This window comes from Triturus cristatus, chromosome 2_1 (genome assembly GCF_964204655.1).
Source record: "Triturus cristatus chromosome 2_1, aTriCri1.1, whole genome shotgun sequence".
Classification (NCBI taxonomy): Eukaryota; Metazoa; Chordata; class Amphibia; order Caudata; family Salamandridae; genus Triturus; species Triturus cristatus.
This window is the reverse complement of record NC_140581.1, coordinates 1039754939-1039780397: the sequence shown is the minus strand read 5'-3', so window position 1 is coordinate 1039780397 and position 25459 is coordinate 1039754939.

Here is a 25459-nt window from a genome sequence, read left to right as displayed (position 1 = left end):
TAGTCTCTGAGGAAAGCAGAAATAGATTTGTTGACGTGCTTTCTTGCTTTGTCAATCTGTGGACAAAATTGGTTGGACCAGTTCCACTTTTGCCTCACTTAAAAAACCATAGGTTTCACACACGTTATAGTTAGGAATTAGCATTTAAAAAACCTTGCAAATTCATATATATATATTTTTTGTAGTGTAGGCGCCCTTCCTGAGAACTCCGCCCGTAGATCAGTGGCGCGTGAAGCCAGTAGAGCAAAGCTGGCATAAATCGCAAAGTCCAAATGTGAATAAGCACGCGCTCTCAGAAGTTCATAGAAGGATATTTATTTAGAGGTTCAGGTTACGCGTTTCGGAAGCAATACTTCCTTGATCAAGGAAGTATTGCTTCTGAAACTCGTAACCTGAACCTCTAAATAAATATCCTTCTGTGGACTTCTGAGAGCGCGTGCTTATTCACATATGGACTTTGAGATATATATATATATATATATATATATATATATATATATATATATTTTAAGAAAAAACTCACTGTCACTAACACTTTATTTAATAATTACTTAATAATTACTAATAATTATGAATAGTTACTAAATTGGTTAAAAGTTATATATTTAATTAATAAAAACCTTAAATGTTAAATTAGGTCTATTACTTTAAAAAATATAGTAAATATACATAATTATTTATCACTTAAAAAAATATACAAATAATTTTCAAATTAATTAATTTTATTTAGTATCAGTTCTGATGGGATGTTATTTTAATACCCTACCGTCATTGTTTTCCATGGAAGTATGTTGCAGTACTAGTAGTTGGTCATGTGGGGTTATTGATTTACTCTGATGACCGTCTGGAGTACAGTTGAATCTATTATGACACCTTTGTGCTATAGTAACTTTAAAAGTTTATTTTGAGAATTGTAACAGTCTAACTGTTTTGTGGGGCTGTGTTTTGTATTAGCATGTCCCTTCCAAATCACTCCTTAAATTTACCTAAACTTATTATTTCTGTGGTAATTATTCCCCATTTTCCCACCACTCCCCTGGTCCCTTCTACATTTACTAATTTGTATACCTTTTTCTGCGGAGATCTCCAATATTGAAATAATCTGCTTCATTCACAATCAAATATGGAAACAGTTTTCAAATTTTCAATTTGCTTCTTCGTTTGTGTGCACTTTATTAATTTTAATTTGTTATTTTTTTATGTTATTTAATTTAGTAAAACAGGTTAAGAGGCACTGGTTGAGAGTGTATTGGAAGCCATGTTCACACATTCATGAATACTTTTTTGTAGATGTCCTCTATCCACTAAACTCTAATTTACCCTCTTCACCTTGGATGTAGTCTCATCTTTTCATTTTTTTAGACTGTGGGAGGTTTGTCAGGATTCCTGCCACTTCTCACCTCTCTTGAATATCACAATATTCCGGCATGACTCATATCATTCCTCCCAACACTTATGAATGACTTTTGACCATATTACATGCTGTTGGTAACAGCTAGCTGCAGCTGGTAAGCCCCAGTTTGTTTGAAAAGGCTTAATAGCGTTTACAAATGCTTTGCCATGCATATGCAAGGTCAGGTTTCTGGTGCTATGGAAACCTCCAGAAAATCCACCAGAAGAAGCATCAAGCAACCGGCATAGATGACCTCAACGTGAACCTTCTGGAATACAGCTGTCATCAAATTAATCCCTTGCCCTTGTTACTTGCTATAAGCAATTAGAATGTGACCTTTAGAACATTCTAAAACACCTTTTAGAAGACAGCCTCATCAAATTAATCATCTGCACCTGTTCCTTGCTATAAGCAATTAGAATTCGACCTTAGTGAACATTCTAAAATACCTTCTAGAAGGCAGTCTCGTCCAGTTAATTTTCTGCACCTATTTCATGTTACAAAAATTTAAATGTGACCGTTATGAACGTTCTAAAACAGTCTTATTTAAAGACCATCCACACTCCTCCCCTTCGCTTAGTCTCTTCGCCTGCCACTTTCCCGGTTTCCAGGACTCTGTCTTGCTAGCTCCCTTGATACACCTGCTTCGACCTCACCGCAATGAACGTCCCGCATTAGTCTCACAACTGGATGGAAAAAAGAACAAGGAGAAAAGGAGAGACACATTAACAGACTTTATTTTACTATGCGCTGAGCTCAGTCGCAACATCGTACTGCAAACAAAGGTAACCAGTATTTTTGTTCAACATGTAAATACTGTTGGCAGGGCTCTGCCAGAGAGGACTTGGGTGAAGCTAACCCCGTTCAAATTTGCTCGTGGGTTTGATGCTGAAATCATACTCGCTACAGTTTCAAACACTTTAATAAAGTAGCCTCTACAGATAATCTACATGAAAACAAAACAACAACAAAACTAAAGGTTGGTTGAGATTTGAAAAGCTTTTGTGAGGTGATACCTTAAGAGATGGAGTTATTATTAGACTAAAGCATTATTATTTGTTTGTTTATAGGTACCATATCAGGTGGTACCATTTATCAGACTGGTGTGAATGCCTGCTGCAGTGTTGCTGCTGAGTAGATGAGCCACAGCATCTTTTACTCTGCATGCTCTCTCCACCCTAACCCCCTTCCCCCTGGGATTTGTCACTGGAGCAATGTCTCCTGCTGTAAATTGAGGGCACTTCTCGTGAGGATTCAGGAACTAGCGTCGCCGCCCCATTGGAATCATCATGGATGCAGGTAGGTGGCTTATGACCCTGGACCCTCCTGAGGCGCAGCCGGGAGTAGAAGGAGACAGAACTATTCACTGTTTTTAAAACTTAAAATACTGTATTTTTGTCACTTGGATTTTAACTCACTCACCCCACCTGGGACACATCCTCTGTGTGCAGGCACCCTTCCACGCTGAAAACGAGCGCTGGGAAGGGCTAAATCGCCGCATTTCCCGCCTAATTATCTCCCCTCGCCCTGATTGGGCACGCCCACTAGAGGCCACGCCCCCTTAGTCCTAGCTATAAAAAACGCGCTGAACTACAAGCGAGTCAGATAACTTGGACCCTCCTGAGGCGCAGCCGGGAGTAGAAGGAGACAGAACTATTCACTGTTTTTAAAACTTAAAATACTGTATTTTTGTCACTTGGATTTTAACTCACTCACCCCTCCTGGGACACATCCTCTGTGTGCAGGCACCCTTCCACGCTGAAAACGAGCGCTGGGAAGGGCGAAATCGCAGCATTTCCCGCCTAATTATCTCCCCTCGCCCTGATTGGGCACGCCCACTAGAGGCCACGCCTTCACCTATCCCCTTCTTCAAAACATGTGCATGTACCGGAAGCGCAGCGGACGAGCGCAGCGGGCGCGACGATTGCGCACCGAAGGCGCGCATAAGGCAAGCTCGTCTGTGCTCGTCCGTGCCGAGACCGGGCCTAGGGCCACCCCCCCTATATCCCTGACTATAAAACTCAGACATTACTACTCGGAAACTCTCATGGGATTAAGACCCACTGGCAGAGATTGCCTTCAGCCCCAGTTTCATGCAGAAAACATCCCACATTCCTGCCCCTCCTGCCAATCAACCCTTAAACCTAAGCCGGCTCCAGACCATTCACATGAGTACCGCATGTTCTTGCTCAACTGCAGATCCCTGCCCAAACACAGGGCAGAGTTCGCTTTATTGCTGGAAGAACGTATGCCAGACATTGTCTTCCTAACAGAAACATGGCTGGTCACAGATTCGGACCCCGCGGTAATCACAGCCCTCCCTCCCGGCTTCCAAATCATTCGGCAGGACCGCCCTGAGGGCAGAGGAGGAGGTCTAGCTATCATCTATAAAGACCAATTCCTCTGTCGAGTAATTCCGGAGACCATCCCTGACTGCGAGAGCCTAGCCTTCTGCCTCGAACTCTCCCCTAACACCTGCTTCACAGGTACTCTAATTTACCGCCCTCCAGGCCCTCCCAAACAATTCCACAATCTTCTCGCCTCGATTGTGGCAGAACGCGTCAGCACTTCCTCGAACTTCACCCTGTTAGGGGATCTTAACTGCCACTTTGACTCCACAACCGATCACATAGCCACTATGATGATAAATGACCTAGCAGCGCTGCAGCTAACCCAAATCGTTAGGTCCTCCACTCACGTCAAAGGCCATTTGCTGGACCCTGTGTTCAGCAATTGCGCAGATCTTACATCTAGCCTACCAATCCCCCTTCCATGGACTGACCATTTACTAGTCCCCTTCACCTGGACCACACTCAAACCTCCAACCATCAAACCCACAGTACGAATAGCCAGAGCCTGGTCCCGCCTTCCAGTCGACAAATGGATGAGCAAACTCGCTAGCAACCCTCCTCTCCATAATAAGGATCCACGCCTAGCTGACCAGTCCTATGAAGACTGGATCACCCAATCCCTTGACAATACTCTCCCCAAAAGAAAAACCACTCTAAAACGTTCCCACAAATCGGCACCATGGTATTCAGAGGCCCTTAGGGCAAAGAAACGCCTATGCAGGAAAGCTGAAAGGAAATGGCGTCTGGACTTCTCTCCAATAGGAAAAACCCAATACCGAACACTACTTAAAGAGTACAAAGAAGAAATCAAAGCCACTCAAGCGGCATATTTTTCTAACAAAATCATGTCAGCCAAATCAAAACCTAGGGAGATTTTCCTAATAGTAACAAATCTCTCCAAGCTACCACCCAGACCACCTGTAACCACATCCACAGAGCATTGCAACAATGTGGCAGCCTTTTTCCACCAAAAAATTGACAAAATCTACGCCTCCTTTCCCCCCCTGGCCACCTCCGTTCCAGCCTCGACTAACACAGTCTTGGCACACCCTACCTTACAGACTCCCACTACACTAGCTCACTTCCCCCCCCTAGATCTGGCATCTCTGGAAACTGTAGCCCGGAAAGTCAAATCTGGCTCCCCCAACGACCCAGCCCCACCAGACATTATAATGTCGGCATCTCAGGTCACCTTACCCATCATAATGGACCTCCTGAATGCCTCTATCTCCTCCGGCACGGTCCCTCCTGGATGGAAACGGGCCATGGTTAAAGCACTACTGAAGAAACCCAGTTTGGACCCATTAGACTTCAGCAACTATCGGCCAATCTCCCTGCTTCCCTGGCTGAGCAAGGTGTTGGAGAAATACATCAACAGCCTTCTGGTCCCCTTCCTAGAAACCAACCAACTGCTAGACCCCACCCAGACAGGCATCCGACCCAAGCACGGAACCGAGACCACCCTCCTCAAGGTCACCGAGGAATCCAGAAAAATCTTGGACCAAGGAGGATCAGTGGCAGTGATCCTCCTTGACCTCAGCGCGGCCTTTGACACGGTCAGCCATGACATCCTGCTGAACCGTCTGTCTAATGTTGGCGTCAAGCACCAGGCTTGGCTATGGTTCGAGTCCTTCCTGAAAGACAGATCCTTTCAGGTATTCGACGGTGAATCAGTATCTACCAGCAGACCTTTAAGGTGCGGGGTCCCACAAGGCTCCTCTTTAAGCCCGGCGCTATTTAACATTTATATGAGGCCACTGGCTGAGGTTATTCGTCCGTATGGAGTGAAGATCATCTCCTATGCGGACGACACCCAGCTGGTGGTCTCAATGGCACATGAGGCCAACATTCCCATGAGCGGGGGACTCTGTAAATGCCTTGAGGAAGTAAAGAGCTGGATGTCTTCCTCATCACTCAAGCTAAACGGGGACAAGACGGAGCTGATGCTTCTAGGTCCCGCGGATCCTAGCTCCTTCAATTCCCTGTGGCCACCCTGTCTGGGCACCCCCCCAACACCCAAGGACAACATCAGGAGTCTTGGGGTGTGGCTCGATAAATCCCTGTCATTCGACACACAAGCTACCAAACTTTCCGCCACCTGTTTTGGCCTTCTTAAAATGCTCAAAAAAATTCTTCATCTTTCACCCATGGAGGGAAAACAAGTGGCCATCCCGGGTCTGATCCAGTCCCGCCTGGACTTCAATAACGTCCTATACCTCGCTGCACCAGACTACACACTGCGGAGACTTCAAACAGTGCAGAACTGTGCAGCTCGGACACTGCTTCAGCTCCCATGCTGACAAGCCGTCAGAGCTAGTCTGACCAGTCTACACTGGCTGCCAGTCCGCCAAAGAATCCACTTCAAAGCCTTGTGTATTGCCCACCTGGCTTTCTGGGACAAAGGCCCAATCATCACCCGCGACCTAATCTCTCACTACCATCCAAGCAGAAACCTGCGGTCAAACCAGACTTTTCTGGCCACCGCACCCAGAATAAAAAGAGCCAGAGCAGGCGGTAGGACCTTCACCCATAACGCTTCCAAGCTATGGAACGCCCTTCCTCTTCATCTGAGAGCCAATTCTAATCTTACCTCATTCCGGAAACAGCTCAAGACTCTTCTCTTCAACTCCCCACATTAATTCTGGTAACTATCCCCGCCTCTGCCTATACATCTGTCGGTCCCTCAGCGCTTGGACGCCCCCGGGCATCAATCGCGCTTAATAAATCCACATACAAATACAAATACAAATACAAATGACAAGTGTAGTGGATGTACTACTCTGTTTCAGGAACGATCTGCCAGCGTTTTTTAATTGTGTCTCTCAATTTTTGAGCCACGAAGCATTGTTCATCTATTTCACTTGATTATGTCTTTACTTTGAGTCTTTATTATCCTAAAAGAAGTGGAAATAGCTTTGTCTGTAAGACATTTTGAGCCTTTAACTTCATTTGGCCTTTTTCGATCTGTTTTTTGAGATTAGTGGTTGTATAACATAAAGCGAGCAATGCGAGCTTTAAGTTGAGACTCAATCTATGCCACGGTTTCAGACTGACTGTCATCTTAAGTGATGAAGAGGTGAAGCAGAGCTATTTTCCCACCTCAAAAAGTGCTAAAATGATTGCTTGTCACAGAAAATTTCAAAGCATGTGCTGCTTTTGCCTGGAAGTGATAGCAACATATGTTAAATTATCTAAAGGGAACAATACAACACAATAACTAACACAAAGAAACATAATAACACAATTAAAACATAACAAAGCACATCCCAACAAAACAGAACAGAACACAATAAATTCAGTAGAACACACCAAAATCACATTGCAATAATGCAGCACAAAAGCACCATGGCACAAAAACGACAGAACATACCACCACCACCACCACAATAAAATACCATGTGACATATGTGCATAAATGTTTTTGGCAAACATTAACACCATCAGAATACTTTGTTTATATTATGATGGCAAAAAGTTTTTGGAGCAACCACTGCCTTAAGTTATCAACAAGGGGATGAAATAGTGCCAGTCAAAAATCTTTTTTTTGATCCAACTCCCACTTTTAAATCAATTGCAAGGGGAAAGGCTTTCTTGGCTAGACAATCAAAAACCTCACTCCATATTTAGAAAGCCTATATCCAAGATCTGTATGGATGATTTTGGGAGCAAGAATGTTCGAACATACTTCTCCTACCTCTGTCGTCTTAGAGGCACCACCTCAAAAGCTATAATCTCTTCAAGCAGGAATGTTCTACTTACAAAGCGAGCTATTGGGAAAAGCCCAGCAATGTATTTACAGAAACACATATTGCTTGGAGAACTAGCAGACGTTGCCTGTCCTTAAGGGCAGAGGTGCCCCACGTCCACATTTTTTTGCAGCTATGAATAGTGTCTGTCAGGCTGAGTAAATGTCATCCAGAGAGACACTCTTTATGTTTTGTCCAAGCAGGCAGGCGCTATACATTTGCTAAATGCACAGTCGCCTGGCTAACTAAGCTGTATTTTGCCAGGAGGAGGATTTCACAGTCCTTTAGATGTGACCTTTGCAGCCTGACAAAGCACTTAGAGGTCAAACGCCTTCTCAAGAAACCGTCCGCCAACCCCAGCTCAAGAACTACCATCCTAGCTGTGTGTTCCCTTTCCCGCCAAAGTCCTCGAAGAAGCCATCAACCGCAAACTGATGGAACACCTGGAGAACACCAATCTTCTGGACACCTCCGAATCTGGATTCCACACCAACCACAGCACCAAAACCTCCCTGATTACTGCCAACGATGACATCGGATCCCTCCTTGACTGAGGAGAAACAGCAGCCTTGATCCCCCTCGACCTCTCAGCAGCATTCAAGACTGTAACTCACCAGACCCTTCGAAGGAGACACCCTCAAATAGATCGTCTCCTTCATCATCAGAAGAACCCAGATGATCTGCCTACCACCTTTAACCTGAGAACCTAAGAGCATCATCTACAACATCCCTCAAGACTCGTTCCTCAGCCCTACACTGTTCAACACTTACATTACCGCCTTGGCCAACATCATCAGAACCCATGGACTAAACATCATAACCTATGCTGACAACACCCATCTAATCCTTTCGCTATCGGAAGACCACTCTACCGTGATGACCAACCTCCTCAGGTGTATGATGAGCATCGCTGACTGGATGAAAGGCAGTTGCCTAAAACTTAACACAGACAAAATGGAAGTGCTGATTTTTGGGAACACCTCTCTGTGGAATGACACCTCGTAGCACTCCGAACTTGGACCCACACCCACTCCGACAGACCATTCCCGGAACCTTGTCATCATCCTCGACAGCAACTCTTGCTGACAAGTCAGATCAACTCAGTCACCTCCGCGAGCTTCCTGTCAACACCAGACGAACCGTAACTCAAGCCCTCGTCACCTGTCTGTTGGACTATGGCAATGCATTCTACGTAGGAATAACCTCGCACCTACTGAAGAGACTGCAGACCATACAGATTTCAGCAGCCTCCCAAAGCGAACCCACATCATCACCCACCTCAGGAAGCTCCGCTGGCTCTCCGTTCAGAAGACATGTAAATTCAAGATGCCATCCACACCTACAAAGCCCTACACAACCAAGGACCAGACTACATCAACCGCCGCTTGAACTGCCACTAACCCTCCAGACACTTGCACTCCGCCTCCCTCTCTTTTGCCCACACTCCCTGCATCCAATGAAGTAACAGTGGAGGAAACTCCTTCTCCTACCTCGCTGTGAAGGCCTGTAACGACCTTCCCCTTCTTCTCCTGACCTCATCCTGTCTGTTGGAATTCAGTAAAGGACTCAAGACCTGGCCGTTCATCTGATACCTCCCTAGCAGCAGGGTTCTCAGCGTCTCGATACCCTCATGGGTGATTAGCCGCACTTTACCAGACCTGTTTGAGTCATTGATTGATGACAAGAGGAAGTGTCACTGATAGCCTTAGACCTGCACACATTTTAAGCCCTAAAGTGTCTAGGGCTTAATGTCAATCAGTGACGCTTGTCACAGAGTGGGATGAGGTCAGCAAGTCTCACTAGCCCCGAATCCACTCTGTGGTGACAAAGGACCTGCCACCTCCTCTCAATGGCTGACCCAAGGTTAGCCAATGAGAGAGGGTGGCCTAATATCAGTGACGCTTGTCACAGAGTGGGGTGAGGTCAGCAAGTCTCACTAGCCCCGAATCCACTCTGTGATGACAAAGGGGCTGCAGCCTCCTCTCAATGGCTGACCCAAGGTTAGCCAATAAGAGAAGGCAGCAGCCTCAACCTTCCAGGGACCTCAGAGACTTCCCTCCTGCCATCTTAGATTATAGCTTTGGCCCAGTACGTTTTACTTTTTTCATGTTTTGTGGGTGCATGGGTGCATGTGTATGAATGTATGAGTATGGTGGGTGTACATGTGAGTGCTTATGAATGTATGGGTGTGAGTGTGCATGTAGATGGGTGAGTGTGAGTATGTATGCGTGTGTGTGTGGCCCACCTGCAACCCCGTCTGTTCAAATTACTGAGAACTAGAGCAACCTGAAATAAGGCCTTTGAAGGTTGGCTATTCTGGATGGACAGAAAACTCAAACTATTTATTTGACTTGTTCCAGTGCTTCTGCACCAATTTACTCTCATTATATTTAGCTGATTCTTGGCTGCATCTTAGTAGAGAACAGGAAAGTACCTGCTTATTTTTAGAAATGTTTTCTGGCATGTTCTGATGTATTAGCCGTTTTCCGTTTTTTTATATTATGGTTTAAGTAGTGAGATTTTACCCTATTTGTACCACAAGTTGTGTTTTGTTCAGTGTTGTGTTTTTCAATGTTGTGCTGCTCAAAAACTAGTTTTTCACTTTTGTCAGGCACAGGGAGTGACTCAGTGGGTGTTACTAATAACAGAAGATGGTTTCTGAAAATCTTTTCCACAATGGCAGCTATGTTATCTAGCTCCACAGCCAAAGGATCATCATTCAAAGTATATCCTTCACTTGCCCTGCCATTGCATCTGCTGTTCCCCCCAAGAAGACACTCAGGGCCATATTCACAAGGAGCTATCGCCGAATTAAAGGCACTTTATCGCAGCCAAAGTCGTGATAAATTTACCTCCCCATTCACAAGCTGGTGCTAACAGCCCACAGCACCAGTTTACCTGCGATAGCAGCTGCAAAACAAATCGCCACAGAGGATCCCCGCAACTATCGCTAATGAGATGCAGAGTAGGCTTTCCCGTGCCAAAAGCCACAACAACACCATTCCTCAACATTCTCTACGACCAGCCAGATCGGTGATAAGAACACAAAACCAGCTATAAGGCGCGTTAGCACCAGAAAATCTACACCTGCTCTGAGCTGGTGTTAAATCGGACAACAGCCAGCACCACAAAATGGAGACCAGCCCAGGACCACATCGGAAGGGCAACAAATGCCGTGGAGCCACCCATCTTGTACCCCGGACACCCAAAGGGCCACAACACCCACCGACACCACACCCAGGCCAGCAACAGCTAAAGGACCACCCCCAACCCCGGACAAAGAAACTGCACACCAACACCATGAATCCCAATAAAAACATTTTGCCTGATGTCGTACCAGCAGGAAATTCAACAGACCTGCGTGGCCAGAAAATGGAGACTCAGTCAAACATCAATGCAATCACCAACACAAAACACCATACAAAAAAAAGCAGAGACAACCCTTGGGATGAGTCCTAGCGGCTCCTCACTGGACAATCCATAGCACACAGCCTGGAAGACCAAATACAAGAGAAGAAGGTGTGCCATGATCAGGATGAAAGCTCCTTTGTTCCAATGCAGAAGGCGGGAGGACACCTGCACCTCTGACCTTGGTCCAGAACCCGCCTGGAACACCCTGAGAGAGATTCCATGGCAGACGGGTACGACTCCCACACTACGCATTCCGCAAATAAACTATCTGACTCATTCACACCCCACACACAGAAGCCCCTGCCTGTGGTACCCACGCATGGGATGCCCTTGACACACACAGAATCAAAGAACCACTCTCCCCAACGTTGCACACACATTCAAATCATTGCTCAGAGCTGTGGCATATCCTCCACACAACTGCTGCAGTTCAGAAGAGTGCCGGTTCCACAAGACGCAGCAACGCAATGGCAGGCCACACCAGGCACATGCACAACCCCCATCACGTGGAACAGTACCGTGCACGTATGCTGCATTTACTGGGTGCAGTGCCACTGGCAGTGCTGCGGATCAGTTACTGGCTCAGCTTCCGCGTTGCCTACGTCACCTGCAACCAGCCCTGGTTCCACTGCCGAACATGCACATTCGAATATCCCATGGATGTCTGCCTATCCAACACAACTGTTGATGAATTGGACTATGACCTGTGTCTGCGCCCCCTGTTGGATCACGAACAGGAGTGTAACCGAGACAGCCGTGCATGGGATGCCTTGACATACTGCATATGTATTGGTAGTTGTGCATAGGGGATTGCACAATTCCTCATGTGCAGTGACCACATAGAGGCGCTGCCCTATTGGGCTGTGATGCGGATTGGTGAAACGGCGTGGGCTGAGCACACCTGCCCGGACCACTTAATGGATTGGCTCACCCTGGTGCTCCTTGAACATGACAACGACGTACTATTGGAACACATTGCATATGAAGCTGCACGGGCATTCATGGACGAGTAACTACGTTCCTGCAGCCACATCCGATTGTCACCCACAGCACATGTCCCAACAACTTCTTGCATCGTGGGAATTGCTCACATATCCCACCACAACAGTGAAAATGTGTGCCTTCGTCCGGGCTCTGGATGCATGTGCGTGGTGCAACGCGTGTGTACACACACCTGTGCAAGGTGATGCAGGACCATGCTCGGTGCAACACAGCGTCATTTGGCAAAATTTCCAATTTGGACACATTGCTGAGGGAGAGCACACACATGGCAATGTAGCACGACATGTGAACCTGTCGGACCCTCACACCTGATCACTGTCAGCAGAGCAGACAATTGGTGCACTCCGGAGGCAGAGCACTATGCAGATCCCATGGGCAATGGGCAGACGCCAAACAAAACATGACTCATCCAGCAAGGCAAGGTGGGCTGAGAGCGTTGCCATCCGTGATGAATGTTGCCCATTTTAGCCCCAACATTTCCTGAACCTCGACATGTACCCATGCTGCGTGTAAGTGTCTCAAGCATACTGACACCCACATGCCAATAAAGTCAATGCAACTCCACTGGTGTCTAACTGTGAGATGTGTTGTTTGGATTGTCCACTCATGTGCCACAATGAGCATCCTCCCTACACAGGGAGGAACTGACTGACGCTTGTGCAATGGGGGTGTCCCTTTGGCAAGCTCCACCTCTGTGAGCCAGACAGTGTTTTTGGATTGGTGCTGGACGTCATGTGCACTTATGTGACTACAGCAATGTGAGTATGGTGTCCAACCTCTGACCATGTGGAGCAATGTTATATATCACAATAGAATTTGTCCACACAGCTGTGTGTGAGTAGGTATGCAACATGAACGTCTGGTGACACATGTGGTGTAGGACACCACTCCTGGCCTGCTTTCGTTTGGGTCAGTCCTACACACAGCCCTATTCAGTACATAGATGTGTGCCTGCGTTGGTGGTTGTGAGATTGTTGTTGATGTGCAATGGGGACACAGCTAGTACTCACCTTCACCTTCACAGTCATCCAGTTGGCCATGTGTCTCAGGGATACACATGCACATAGATGTCAGTTACCAGGGTGTACCTTCATGTGCAAACATTGTTCCTACATCCAGCCACAACTCCATCTGTGAGTGAACATAGTGATGACACATCTGTGTGATTTTGAATGTTTTATTCACATTCAGGTGATTGACGGAGCTGGGACTGTACATGGCCATCCAAGCACACATCACATGGAAGCCAAGTGGTGGGTCAACCAGAATCCTTTGGGAATTGCACAGTAATTGGGAAGAGGTAGAGTGCAGTCCGCAGCAGGATAGCTGTGTAATTGGCATGCGGTGATGAAATGGCAGTCCGTGTCGGGGTATGGGTGAAAGTCGCAGAGTGTTCTGGGGGTTTCCAAGGCCATGATGTATAGGTCATAACCAGGCAGGGGCAGGCCATACGGCGGTGATGGCTGCTACTGCCTCCTTCCTCACACAGTAGTTCACATCCCCTTCTTACTCCCCTGATACGGGTTCTGTGTCCGGTGTGTGTGGCAGGGTGATGGCTGCATCACTGTGTGCCACTGACACATCAGACTGCGAAGGTGATGGGGCAGCATCACTTTGTACCACGGACACATCATGGGTCGGAGTTGTGTGTGTCGATGTTCCCGCTGCAGTCATCTGTGGCCGAGCATGGTGCGGACAGGGGGTGTCTGATAGGGACTGTACGTGGTCCCTGATGGGACTCCGACACCCATGTATGGCATCGAGTTTGGCTGCCATGAGCTAGAACCCCATCGCAGCTGCTCAGCCAACTCCTGGGAAGACCACACACGTTGTATGTGCTCCATCTATTGTTCGTGGGGGTCCTGGGAGACAGCCGGGGGTGGTTTGTGTTTCCTGCTGTGTGGTCTGTGCAGGTGGTGAGATCACCTCGAGGCAGCTGGCCTGCCCTGCTCCTGGGGGTGGGGTGCAGAGGCTGTCAAGTATCTGTTGGAGGGTATCTTGACATATGTGCAGGTTGTCCTCTACACCATCAATGATGGGGTTTGTGTTCTGCTCTGCAGTAGGTGTTTATTGTCCCTCTGAAATGTTAAGGGGAGATGCAGGTTAACAGAGTTTCATATGCATGTTGTTGATTTGCAGATGTTTACATTCAGACTGCATGCCAATGTACATTGTGACTGTTTGGGAGGGGCTGGCTATTTGATGGCAGTCGGTTTGTTCTCTGATTACATGACGGATGTGTGGTAGTACCCTTTCATTATCATCACAACGTGTCAGGCAATGCCAGATGTGAGTGGACAGTTACTACGCACGAGCGGAACCTGTTGTGAGCTCTGTCCTGTGGTGCTGGTGTTGCACATTGCCGTTGTTGCTGATGTCCTGTTTTTGCTATGTGTGTGCTGCATTGTGGGGGAGTTGCCCCTGCAGCTCTGATTTCGTGTGGCCTTCTCCCTTTGAGGCAGAGTGCCTTAGAATTGTGTGCTTATCAGGGCCTGATTTGCTTTTGACTTCGGTCATATGTGCTCTCGGACAGATTTTGTGGCCTGGTGCATTGTTCGTCTGCTGCGTGTTTCATAGGGCATGGGTTGTGGGTGCACATGGACATGTCAGAGTGTGACCTGCTCCTATATGGATGTGATCCGCACTGGGCTACCTCCATGTCGATTCATGGGCCATGTCATTTTTTTGGGCTGCAGACATGCAGTGTAACTTGCATAGTCAGTGGGGGTCACAGAGCCGCTGCTTTGCTGGATTCAGCACATGAACTCCTCAACACTCCGACTGCATTGACATTGGTGACAATGGCCTGCCATATTTCTGTTTTGGGTTGCCAGTGCCGCAGTGGAGGTGCCGAACAGTTGTTGATGGTGTTGGGTCACCTCCGTGACGATGATCCGGTCTTCCTGCAGACTGAACCCTGTCTTATTCTTCCTCTTGTCCTTGCCCTTACCCGAATGCGGGGTTCCTGGCTGGTCCTCCGTTGGGCTTGTGGTGCTCGGCTTGTCCTCTGCACTTGGTCCGGGTGCATCCATGTTGCTACGCAGTTTGAATTGTTTTTAGGCTTTATTTTCCTTGCTTTTATAGTGCATTATTCCGCCAGACACGTGGGATTTGCAGGCCTGTGGCTGGTCTTCGTTGATTTCTGTACCGCGATTGGCCTCATTGCATGATTTTTTGTTTTTGCATTTCGCATTTTTGCAGCGTGACATTGATTTTGACGCCGACATTGTCCGTGTTATCTGACTGATATTGCATGGTACCACCTTGTTGTGAATTCCACTTTGACACAGGGTTATTTTCCCGCGATGGGCTGCGACATTGAAAGTTGCGTTACGCTACTCTTGCAGTAGTTATCACACGTTCTTGTGAATATACCCCTCAGAGTCTCACCGGCATCTGTAGCTATACCTGTGACAACTTCTGCGTCATTAGAACAAGACCAACGTGCAAGGTGCTATATGACAGCATGCGATGGGGTAAGCTTTGCATGTCGGAGGAGCTGCTCCCCCCGGAATTCTATTCGGTCAGAGCCCTCTTCCTTCCTTTGATGTTCAAGATTGCGTGACCTGCTGTCTCAAAAAAAGACTAAACACAATCCCTTTGGCCAAGAGGAGGTGTGGGCTGAGACCCTTCTCTCTCTCAGCATCGGCTGACTCCTCCCACACCAAAAGACCTCCAACTAGCCCCTCTCCACCTCCTTTCCCAGAGGCAGCCATGTTCTCCAGCTTGACCTCATATACATTTTTACGACCTTATTAACTTTTTAACCAAGTAATTATTGGTCATTTTAATTGTGTGTCAATTTGGAAATTTTAATATGTGGTTTGTAATATGTTATACTGTTTATGGTGTCATTGTGTAATTAATGCAAATATGCATGTTTCCTATGTGAAAAGAAGCCCTGCTTTGCATGTGGTCTGAAAATACTATAAAAAACTAAATCGTGGTCCTAACCTCTTATTTCATGAAAGATGACTTTGTTTCCTGCCTGATCTCACAGATTTAGAAAACAACTGTAGAAGACCCTCCCTACTGAAAACAAAGTAGGACCTATATCATAATCCTGATTTCATACAGAGAGAAAAAGCACTATAGAACAAGCACCCTCTCTGCTGAAAACAAAGGACGACTATCATTCCTCTCAAAAGCCTGTGAGAACAATGTAAGTGTTTCCAAACTCTAGAAACAATCATCAATTCACTCCCATAACCCCAGAAGCCTCTGAAACGAAGCTGTGGAAGTTTCAACTAGTCCCTAGGAAAAACTAATGCAAGTCCTTAACTGACCTAAATCTACTTAACACTTTTCCTATGATTTAATCCCACTTTGAAAAATTGACCCTAATAACAACCTACAACCTCCGCTTTGCATTTATCTGGCTGACTAAGTCTCTCTTGACTATGACACCAGCCCACAAAGGAAAACCTGTTCTGTGAAGTCTTCCCTATTTTGTAAATGGCCCACCAAGATCTCAGCACAATTCAAACTCCACGCCCACACTTTCAAGGGACTACATATCACTGGCCCAGCATAGCTCAACAATCGCATCTGCTTTCACAAACTTTCTAGACACCTCCGTTCATTCAGCTTCCTATTTGCAGAAATTCCATGCAAACGGAAAACCAGATCCAACGGTCGAACCTTCTCCTATTTCGCTCTTAAAGTGTGTAATGACCTGCAGCTACACAAAAGAGCTTCCTCCTCACTTCTTGAAATCCACAAGAAGCTGAAGACCTGACTTTTTAAGTAGTCCCTTTTTAAGTAGTAGTTTTACACCTGCCCTACAATCCGAATCCATCTAAATATGCAATGAAAAGCTTCAAACACAAGATTATGAGAGAATTCCTGGAAAATTTGTATGCCAACCAATACCGTTTCCCCCAGAATTTGGATCCTTCAAACATGCACCTACTTTTTTACCCACAATGCTGACCTTTGCGTAAAGATCTCACAGGAGTACCTGGATAGGTCTTCAGAATGTAACACCCATTATGGTGATAAGCTCAAGATCTGACCCTCAGTTAAATTAAATAATACAAATTTAGCCCTGTTTGACCGACTGGCACTTTCTGATTCTCAGGTCATTTGGTGCCCCATTATCTTCGCTCCCTGTCCCTCCTTCTCCTGACCCCTTCATTACATCGCTTATTCCCTCAACTGCCTCGAACAGCACCCTGGACTTCTGCAACTCATGTTTCTTTTTCCATCCACCCTGCCTGTCATGTTTCAAGGAAGTAGGCCTCCTGTAAGTATCTGTCAACCCTGAAAACGTACACTGGCAAGTGGAGATGGATGTGCTGGCGGTGATTGGTATCATGGGAGACTCTGGAAAAGTTAGAGAGAGAAATACTAGACTGGAACTCACTCCAAGATGGAATTGATTCAGTCAAGGGACTATGTTTCCTAGATGTAATGGAGATTTATTTTCACTGGCTGGAAAATAGAGGACAGGTGAACATATAGAACTGCAAGAAAGTGCAATCACAAATAAATATACACTTATCAGCTTTGGAAGTAGAAGTTGCCATGTTGTGCCTTAGGTCACCCAGGAATTAAGCCACAATTAGCAGGATGCTCCCACAAAGACACAAATAAGATAGAACTATATGAGACAAATACCCCCCAAAAATATACTGAGGTAAAAGGAACTAGGGAGCAAAGAAGTGGAAGGACAGTGGAAGTCAAAAGGGAAGACACAGCAAACGTGTGGGACAAATACAAGTTGGAACTGGCACGTAAATAGGGAGATCCAATGCAACTAGCCACACATTGCCAGGTGAAATCTCTAACCCCTGAATGATCTTAAATATGAGTCTGCCACTGTTTCCCCCTGGAAGTAAGTATCTGAATTCATGCAGCTATAGGTCTAGTGTTCCTGATCTCATAAATTTCTCCTAGCCAGTTTTCATTATTTCCAGCTCTGAATGTGCTAAGCTGCCTGGGTTTGCCCCTAATCCTTACACTGCCTTTACAACTACTCCCTGTAGCTTTCTTCCTAGCCCAGGAGCATGCAAATAAATGTGCCACACATGGAGCTCTAGAATGTATGTCTTTATTCCTCAGCATACAATCCCATTATGTCTTCTGATTACATCATAACTGTTAATAACCACACCTTAACACCTCACAGCAAGTTACGTACTTCCTCTATTGAATCTGCCCAGAACTGCAAGGTTCTTAGCACACATAGTCTCACGACACTACACTCCCTCACACCACCCTCAACCTTTACTTCCCATTCTTTTCACACCTTTCCCCATGCAGTTGGTTACCAATGTTTACCTTTAATCATCTTGCCCCTTTCCCTTTCCCCTGAATATTGTCCTTTCACCAACTCTTAATCTCATCAACAACCCACTTCCATTCAGAGCTGCTGCATTCCTCCCCCACCAACCTTATCAAATTGCTCCCAATATCTGTGTTCCCACATTTACGCACCCTCCAGTGGTCATTTATACCAGAACAGGCAGTCCCTGATGCTTGTGCATTTTCATGTGCTGGGTGACAATAACGCATGTGACCTCTTTGACTTCCTCAGATTGTGCTTGGTCCTGTCCTTCTTTATGGGCATTCTGGAAAGAGGTAACTGACAAGATTGGTGGAATAATCAAAACAACATTACCCTGCTCCTTCCTGCCCTTGCTCCTCAGCTTAATTTACTCTGCACCATGTGGCCATGGTTTGGTTAAAAGGCCCAATCCTTATACACCAGGATTGGTTAAAAGTTATTACTTTTTGCACTGTGCAGGCAGAGGTGTAGGCACTGCTACAAATCACAAAAACTAGACATAGGGATATCTGGGGACCAAGCGCAAGGGGACCCCTCCCCTGGGAGGGGCATCTGGGAGCATGCCAGGCACCAATGGGACTGGACTTGGGAAGACTATGTTGGGTTGTGGGAGGGATGGGCTCCACATTAGTGTCGCTTGTAGCCAGGATGCATAGCGTTTGATAACATTTGCATCACACACCTGTTTGCTTCACTTGCAGCATACTACACATATATATTTGAACCACTCTGAGTACAGGTTCTACATCAGTCACTGTGCTGACACATGTCAGACAATTGCATCACTCCAGAAGGTCATCTCCATGCACATGTTGTTGTAGATTGTGCAGTACACATGAGCATGGGACTACAGTCACTACCTTGGACATAGGTGACGCACATGTCACAGATGGAAAGGGGCACAACAGGGAATTTACTAGTCATTGTGCATATGCATCTCTTGAGACAGAGCTGTGTGTTTGGATGAGTTACGAAGTGTAATAGGGGCACCAGGGTGAGAGACTGCAGCATGCATGTTGAACATAGGGTGTGACATGGCACATACTCACCCCCTCCTTGCGGCTGTCTGGCCTTCAACTTCCCATCCATGCCAGGGAAGACCACCACCAGAATCCGGAGCATGTGGGGGGTCAAGGTCCAGCTTCTGCCCCTCTTGCATGGAGGTGACAGGTTCAGTTAGACCCACGCAATCCTCCGTGTCTAGCCCCGGCGGTCTTGCCACCTCTTCCGGCAGTGCTGGACGTGTCGATGGTGACCCCCACTGAACGAACTGTGTGGGTGATGGTCTGCCACATCTTCACCTTCTGATGGGAGTCGACCTGTGAGGATGACATGGTGGCAGTCCCTTAAGTCACATGCTACATGTTTCCGAGTCACACAATTTTACATATTGTTCAGGATAAGATTGCAAACAATGTCTAAGGGGTGACCAAGTGGCATTATGGGCAGTTGTCCTGTGTGCAATGATCCCTCCACCCGATTTGAACAGTGTTGAGAAGTCAACACCACCCAGTAAGCACACTTCCACAGCTGTGTACCTGCCCAGAACACAATTCTACACACAGCAAAACTTACAGGAACTCTGTTTGCATGCTTCCACTTGAGACTTACAATGCTAGCAGTGCACGTTTTTGCACATGTGCAATAAAAAGGCAGTGGATTCATCACTCACATGCTCCTCTGATTTGCCGTACAGCTGGATAAACAGTGGAAGGAGGCTGTCCATCAGGGCCCAGTTTTCTTCTTCAGTGAATGCTGGGGCCATGTCCACTGTACGTGCCCAGGTAGCTCCCAGAGGATGTGGAGACAGCAGCCGAGAGATAGGGAGATGCAGGTAATGTGCAGATAGTGCAGGCAAGTGAGGACTGTATGGAACAGACAGACTTTTATCTATACAGCAGAGGCAGTTTCTTTTCCACACGTACAAAGCGATAGGTCCGACTCAGTCGCATTATCAGAATCTGTCCAATCCATAACATTGCTAGCATATGACACACCTACTGCGACATTCTAAATACCCGCATTGTCCCACTATTGACTTAGATACATTGGTGATGGAAGGTTACCGATTCGTTTTGCACGCAAATCAGACACGAAACGAAACTCGCGTCTGTCACTATGACAACCAACAGCAAATGGGTGCGAAGGACTTGGTTCAGATGCATCTAACGTGTCCTTTGAAACTCACCGGCTTCGTTCACCATGACGACCAACAGCAAATGAGTGCAACAGACTCGGTTTAGATGCCTCTATAATGTCCTTTGAGTACTCACCCACTCTGTCACCAAGACAACCAACAGCAAATGGGTGCGACGGACTCAGTTTGGATGCGTCTAATGCGTCCTTTGAGTACTCACCCACCTCGTTCACCATGACGACCAACAGCAAATGGGTGCAACGGACTTGGTTCAAAAGCGTCTAACGTGTCCTTGAATACTCACCCGTCTCGTTCACCATGACGACCAACCGCAAATGGGTGCTAAGGACTCGGTTATGATGCGGCTACCGTGTCCTTCCACTAATCAGTCAGCAGGGCAGACACTAGTGCAAATGATGATGTTCTTGTGCATTACATGTGTGGGGACAGTGTTTTTGTGATATTGTACATTTGAATTGAATAGCTCACATTTGAATGAGGAGCTAACCTTGAGGGGCACACAGCACACTGTTTGTGTGTCCCATCACAACATTGAGAGTACACTTCTCAGATTACCCTCCAAGGCTTGGTCAAAGTCCCAGGGGATAATTTGTGAATACATGTTTTGGCTACACATATTCACTGAAGTTTCTGACTGTGAATCTGCTGCGTCTGAGTCATGTACAACACAGTCAATTTTGACTTTTTGTACCATGACATTAAGCTGCCACGTTAACTTGTATATGTTATGTGAGTTACTGTTGTGTGTTTGTGTCCGAGGTTTATGTGGATGATGACAAACTTAATGACACCTCTACATTGTAGATGTTCAGTGTATGTGATTGTACATGTTTGTCAGACATGACATCATGACGGTGTCCAACCTGTGACAGTGGTGTGCAGGTTTCTCTTGGTGACTCAGTGTATGTATGATGTCTAACATATATGTGGCATTACATAATCCTATTGTGTGTACCTTTCAACCATGTGATGGCTGTCACAAACCCATTTCTTGTATAATGTGGTTGCTCACATGTACGGTGACAGACACTAGTGACTATTTACAGTACAGCACTCACACTGCTGTGTAACCATAGTTTGTTGACATGGCTGGAAAGGGAACTAATGCTGTGCTTTGTTTCTAGGCTCAATAATTATCCTATCAATGTTCATTTCCAATGTCCTGGGACTTCTTTTTGTCCGGATATCATGGTACGTTTGTTGCAATGCATGTAGCTTTGTACGTTGTAAACTGACATCAACTGTGCCCTTCCCCGGCCTCCAGACCATGAAAGAACGTGATTCCTTTCAAAAATACCACTTTACTAGGCCACTTATAGTTGAGCTGGCTGACCACAAGGCACCGCATTTGCAGCCTGAACACACATATTCCACTGCGCTGACCCCCAAGGTGAAGGTGAGGGCGGCATTACATTTCTTCGCCACAGGTTCATTTCAGTATACTCTGGCAACATCAGGTGGAATGTCACATGCTGTGTTCAGCTGTGTGCTTTGTGATGTTTTGGAGGCATTGCTACATTTCTTGGAACAATACATAAAGTTCCCAACACCTACACAGTTGACAGACATCAAGGGGGAGTTCTATGCATTGGGGTGCATGCCACATGTTATTGGCTTAATTGATGGGACACATGTAGCTATGATCTCACCACAAGCCAATGAGCAGAACTACAGGAATCACAAACATTACCACTCAATCAATGTCCTGGCGGTATGTCTGGCCATGGGATCTCCCATGGGTGTGCATGTTTCCCTCAATCAACACATGACGCGTACATCATGAGGAGTAGTGCCATCCCCCAGTTGATATCTCAGCTGCAACCTGACGGTGGCTGTCTCGTTGGTAAGTTATGTTGTATGGTTCTGTTGTGTGTGGCTTGTATGTCAGATTGTGCTCTGTTTTCAGACAACTGAAGTATTTTCTGTGTTCAATGTAGGAGACTCTTAATACCCCAACATGCCTTGGTTGCTGACACCACTCCGGAATCCTGTCACCCCAGCTGAGATTCGTTACAATGAGGCACAGGGTAGGACCAGGAGAGTGACTGAGTGTACATTTGGGCTACTGAAGACAAGGTTCTGGTGCCTAGATCGGACAGGGGGTGCACTACAAAATGGCCCCCTGAAGGTGTGCAAGATTATCACTGCAGCATGCATGCTCCACAGCCTTGCAAATCAGAAGGAAATACCACCTATACTGGATGACTGAGACCAGCAGCCACCAGAAAGGGAGGAACCAAACTTGGGACATGATGCCAGTGATGATGAGGATGAGGGTGATTTGTGACAACAACTTATCCACAACTTCTTCACGTAAATGTGAGTATTGAATGAGAGGAGTCAGCCCATAAAGGTTTGCTTGTGTGTTGCTGTTGTCCTATGTGTATGTATATTGCTGAGTGACTGTTATTCTTCAATGTTTTTTGACAGAATTGCTTAATCCAAGTTTGCATGTGACTAGGACAATGCTACAATCAGTAACAGCTTGTGTTCACACTGACTGGATTTAGCTGAGACAGTTTGCAACATCAAGCAAAAATTTAGTGAGTTCCTGACTCAATAATGTTTTTCTTCTTCCCAGGATCATTCACCATGTCAACTACTGAGTTGTGAACACACCAGAGCCATGATCCTGTGTCATACTCCAACAGTGACCAGTGGTGGACATCCCTGGGTCACGATACCTTTTGAACAGATGGTCATTTGTTTGGACTTGTGAGACTTTTGTAACTGTGTGATTTGTTTGCAGTTTGTGTCAAGGTGCAAGGTTGTATCATATAAATAAACCTGTGCTCCACATTGAGGTGTGCCTTGTCTGTTTGCACACATCCACAGGTTATCCTGATACAAAACAAGTTCCATGGAGATCAATTTTGGTAACAATTAATGTTTTAGGGCTTGCAGATGGGGACATGTGTGCTGACAGCAGACTACGATGGCATCTTTACCATGTAAGATGGGTTGTGTTTATGACCTAGTTGTGTCTGTCTCTCATGCTGTGACTGGTTACATCTACTGCCAAGCCAATAGTTGACATTACTGGATTGATTCCTTGACCACTATTGTGGACACCTTCATCTTTGATCTTCAGTGTGTCATTTCAACGTGTACATTTGTGTTTCAAAGTCATGACAGGGGCGAGTATTTGGTACAAAGTCATTTATTTGAGTGCATGGTTGGTTGATGACAAATGAGTTGATGGGGGAGTGATCAAACAAAACAGGGACAACAAAGTGCAGAAAGGAGTTGGTAGTGTTTGTAGATAAAGTTGTCAGAAGTAAATCCACAGTTAATTGAGTCGAAAGTCCAACTAAGACCCTCCAGCCAATGTGGGGGAGTTCAATGAGAGTCAACAAAGTGAACGCTTGGTACACAATGGAGGTTATCAGGAGCAGCTTTTTACTTCCTGGGGGTGATGCGTGGCCATTGGTCTCTCATGTTGTCTTCTTCGGCGGATGACCCTTTTTCTTTATCTCGGGAGGACCCTCAGGTGTAGGCAGCGTTGAAGGTGAATGGGGACCCCCACCAGCATCCACATCAGTCCCTGTGGCAGAGGCAGATGTTGATATACCTAATGCTGTAGGCACACAGGGAGGAGTGATGACGTATTGCTTCTGCTGTGTGAGGTATCTTCGATGCAGATCCTCGCAATGTTCTGCAAACTAGGACTGTGCTCAAAGGGCCTAACTGGGTCCCTGTAACTGCTTGTGCTTTATCGTGGTCTGGCTGAACTTGTGACTGTGCTCCTGGTTCGGTGCACCTCGATATCCACAGTTGCAGCTTTGTTTTTTTGTGTGCTATTTTCACTAAAATCCTTAAAACCGCATATCTCCAACTCTACTGATTGGATTTGTGTTGTTTTGGTCTTGTTTTATTTATTAAGAACATTTTATTTTTCTATTTTTGTGTGGAATCCTTTCTGTGTGATGTTTTTACTTTATTACTGTTTGACAAGGACTGTGGTTGCTGCTTGACCAGACCTCCACCTCAGTCAACCAACAGCCCAATTTCTCACAGTACCTTTCCTTTGAGTGCTGTCAGTGTAGCATATAAGCTATATTATGTCTATTTTGCTACATATTATGGGCTCTTAATTGGTCTTTCAGTCTTGGAGTTCGCTCTTTTTCATTGATGCCATGTCTATGTATAATATTCACAATGTCTCATGTTAGGTCGCCCTGTGACATTTGTCCCCCCCCCCCCATTTTTCTTAGGTTTGTTTGATTTTCATGAAAAAAATCAATAAAAAGATTTAAAAATAAACTATGCACCATCCTCCTTCGTTCATGTTCCCCCTGCCAATTACTTCTGCTTTTCCTACAGCTGTCTCCTCTCTTCTCCCCAATCCCTATCTCAACCTCTTCTTCCTCTAATTTCCTTCCATCTTCTCACTCACCTGCTCACACTCCAAACTCCAGACTCCTGTCTCTCACCTTTTCTCATGGCCCTTCCTCGGATCTCCCATCTACTTCAGTCTCTTCTTCTTCAAACTCTAGGTCTCTGCACCAATTACCCAGATCATCCAAAGCTCAATAAACAACTCAATAATTACATCCATGAGTATTTTATGACCCACTTCTCTGTCCTTTTTTCCACCATATCTCAACTGTCAGATAAAATCTACATCCTGTCATATGCAATAACTCATCTATCATACTCACTTACCAACTTCAAATAGTATTTACAGCCCTGTCTCCTTGCTACCCATAAGAGCAATCCCTGGGGAGACAGTGTACCCAGAAGCAACCATGACTCTAAACCCAATAGAATAGTGAACTCAGTTGATGACCTTTAGGAACTCATTGGAAGAAATGAAAACCTAAACTCCACATTAAAGAAGCTTCAAAACCAAACTCAGTTCAACTTCCCCATTCCCACAATCCTGAACCACGCCCCTGCTCACATCCTACATACAAGAATAAGGATCCTGTAAGTCACCCTCAAATACCCAGTTAACTCCACAATATATCCTGGTCTTAAGTCTAATCACTTCTCCCTGATGGGCTTTTTTCAAAAATGTCTCTTTGCATTAAATGCTGCATAGTTATCTCAGATACAATTTATTTTGAATTTTGAGTTGAACATCCTGATTTTGACTGAAACCTGGCT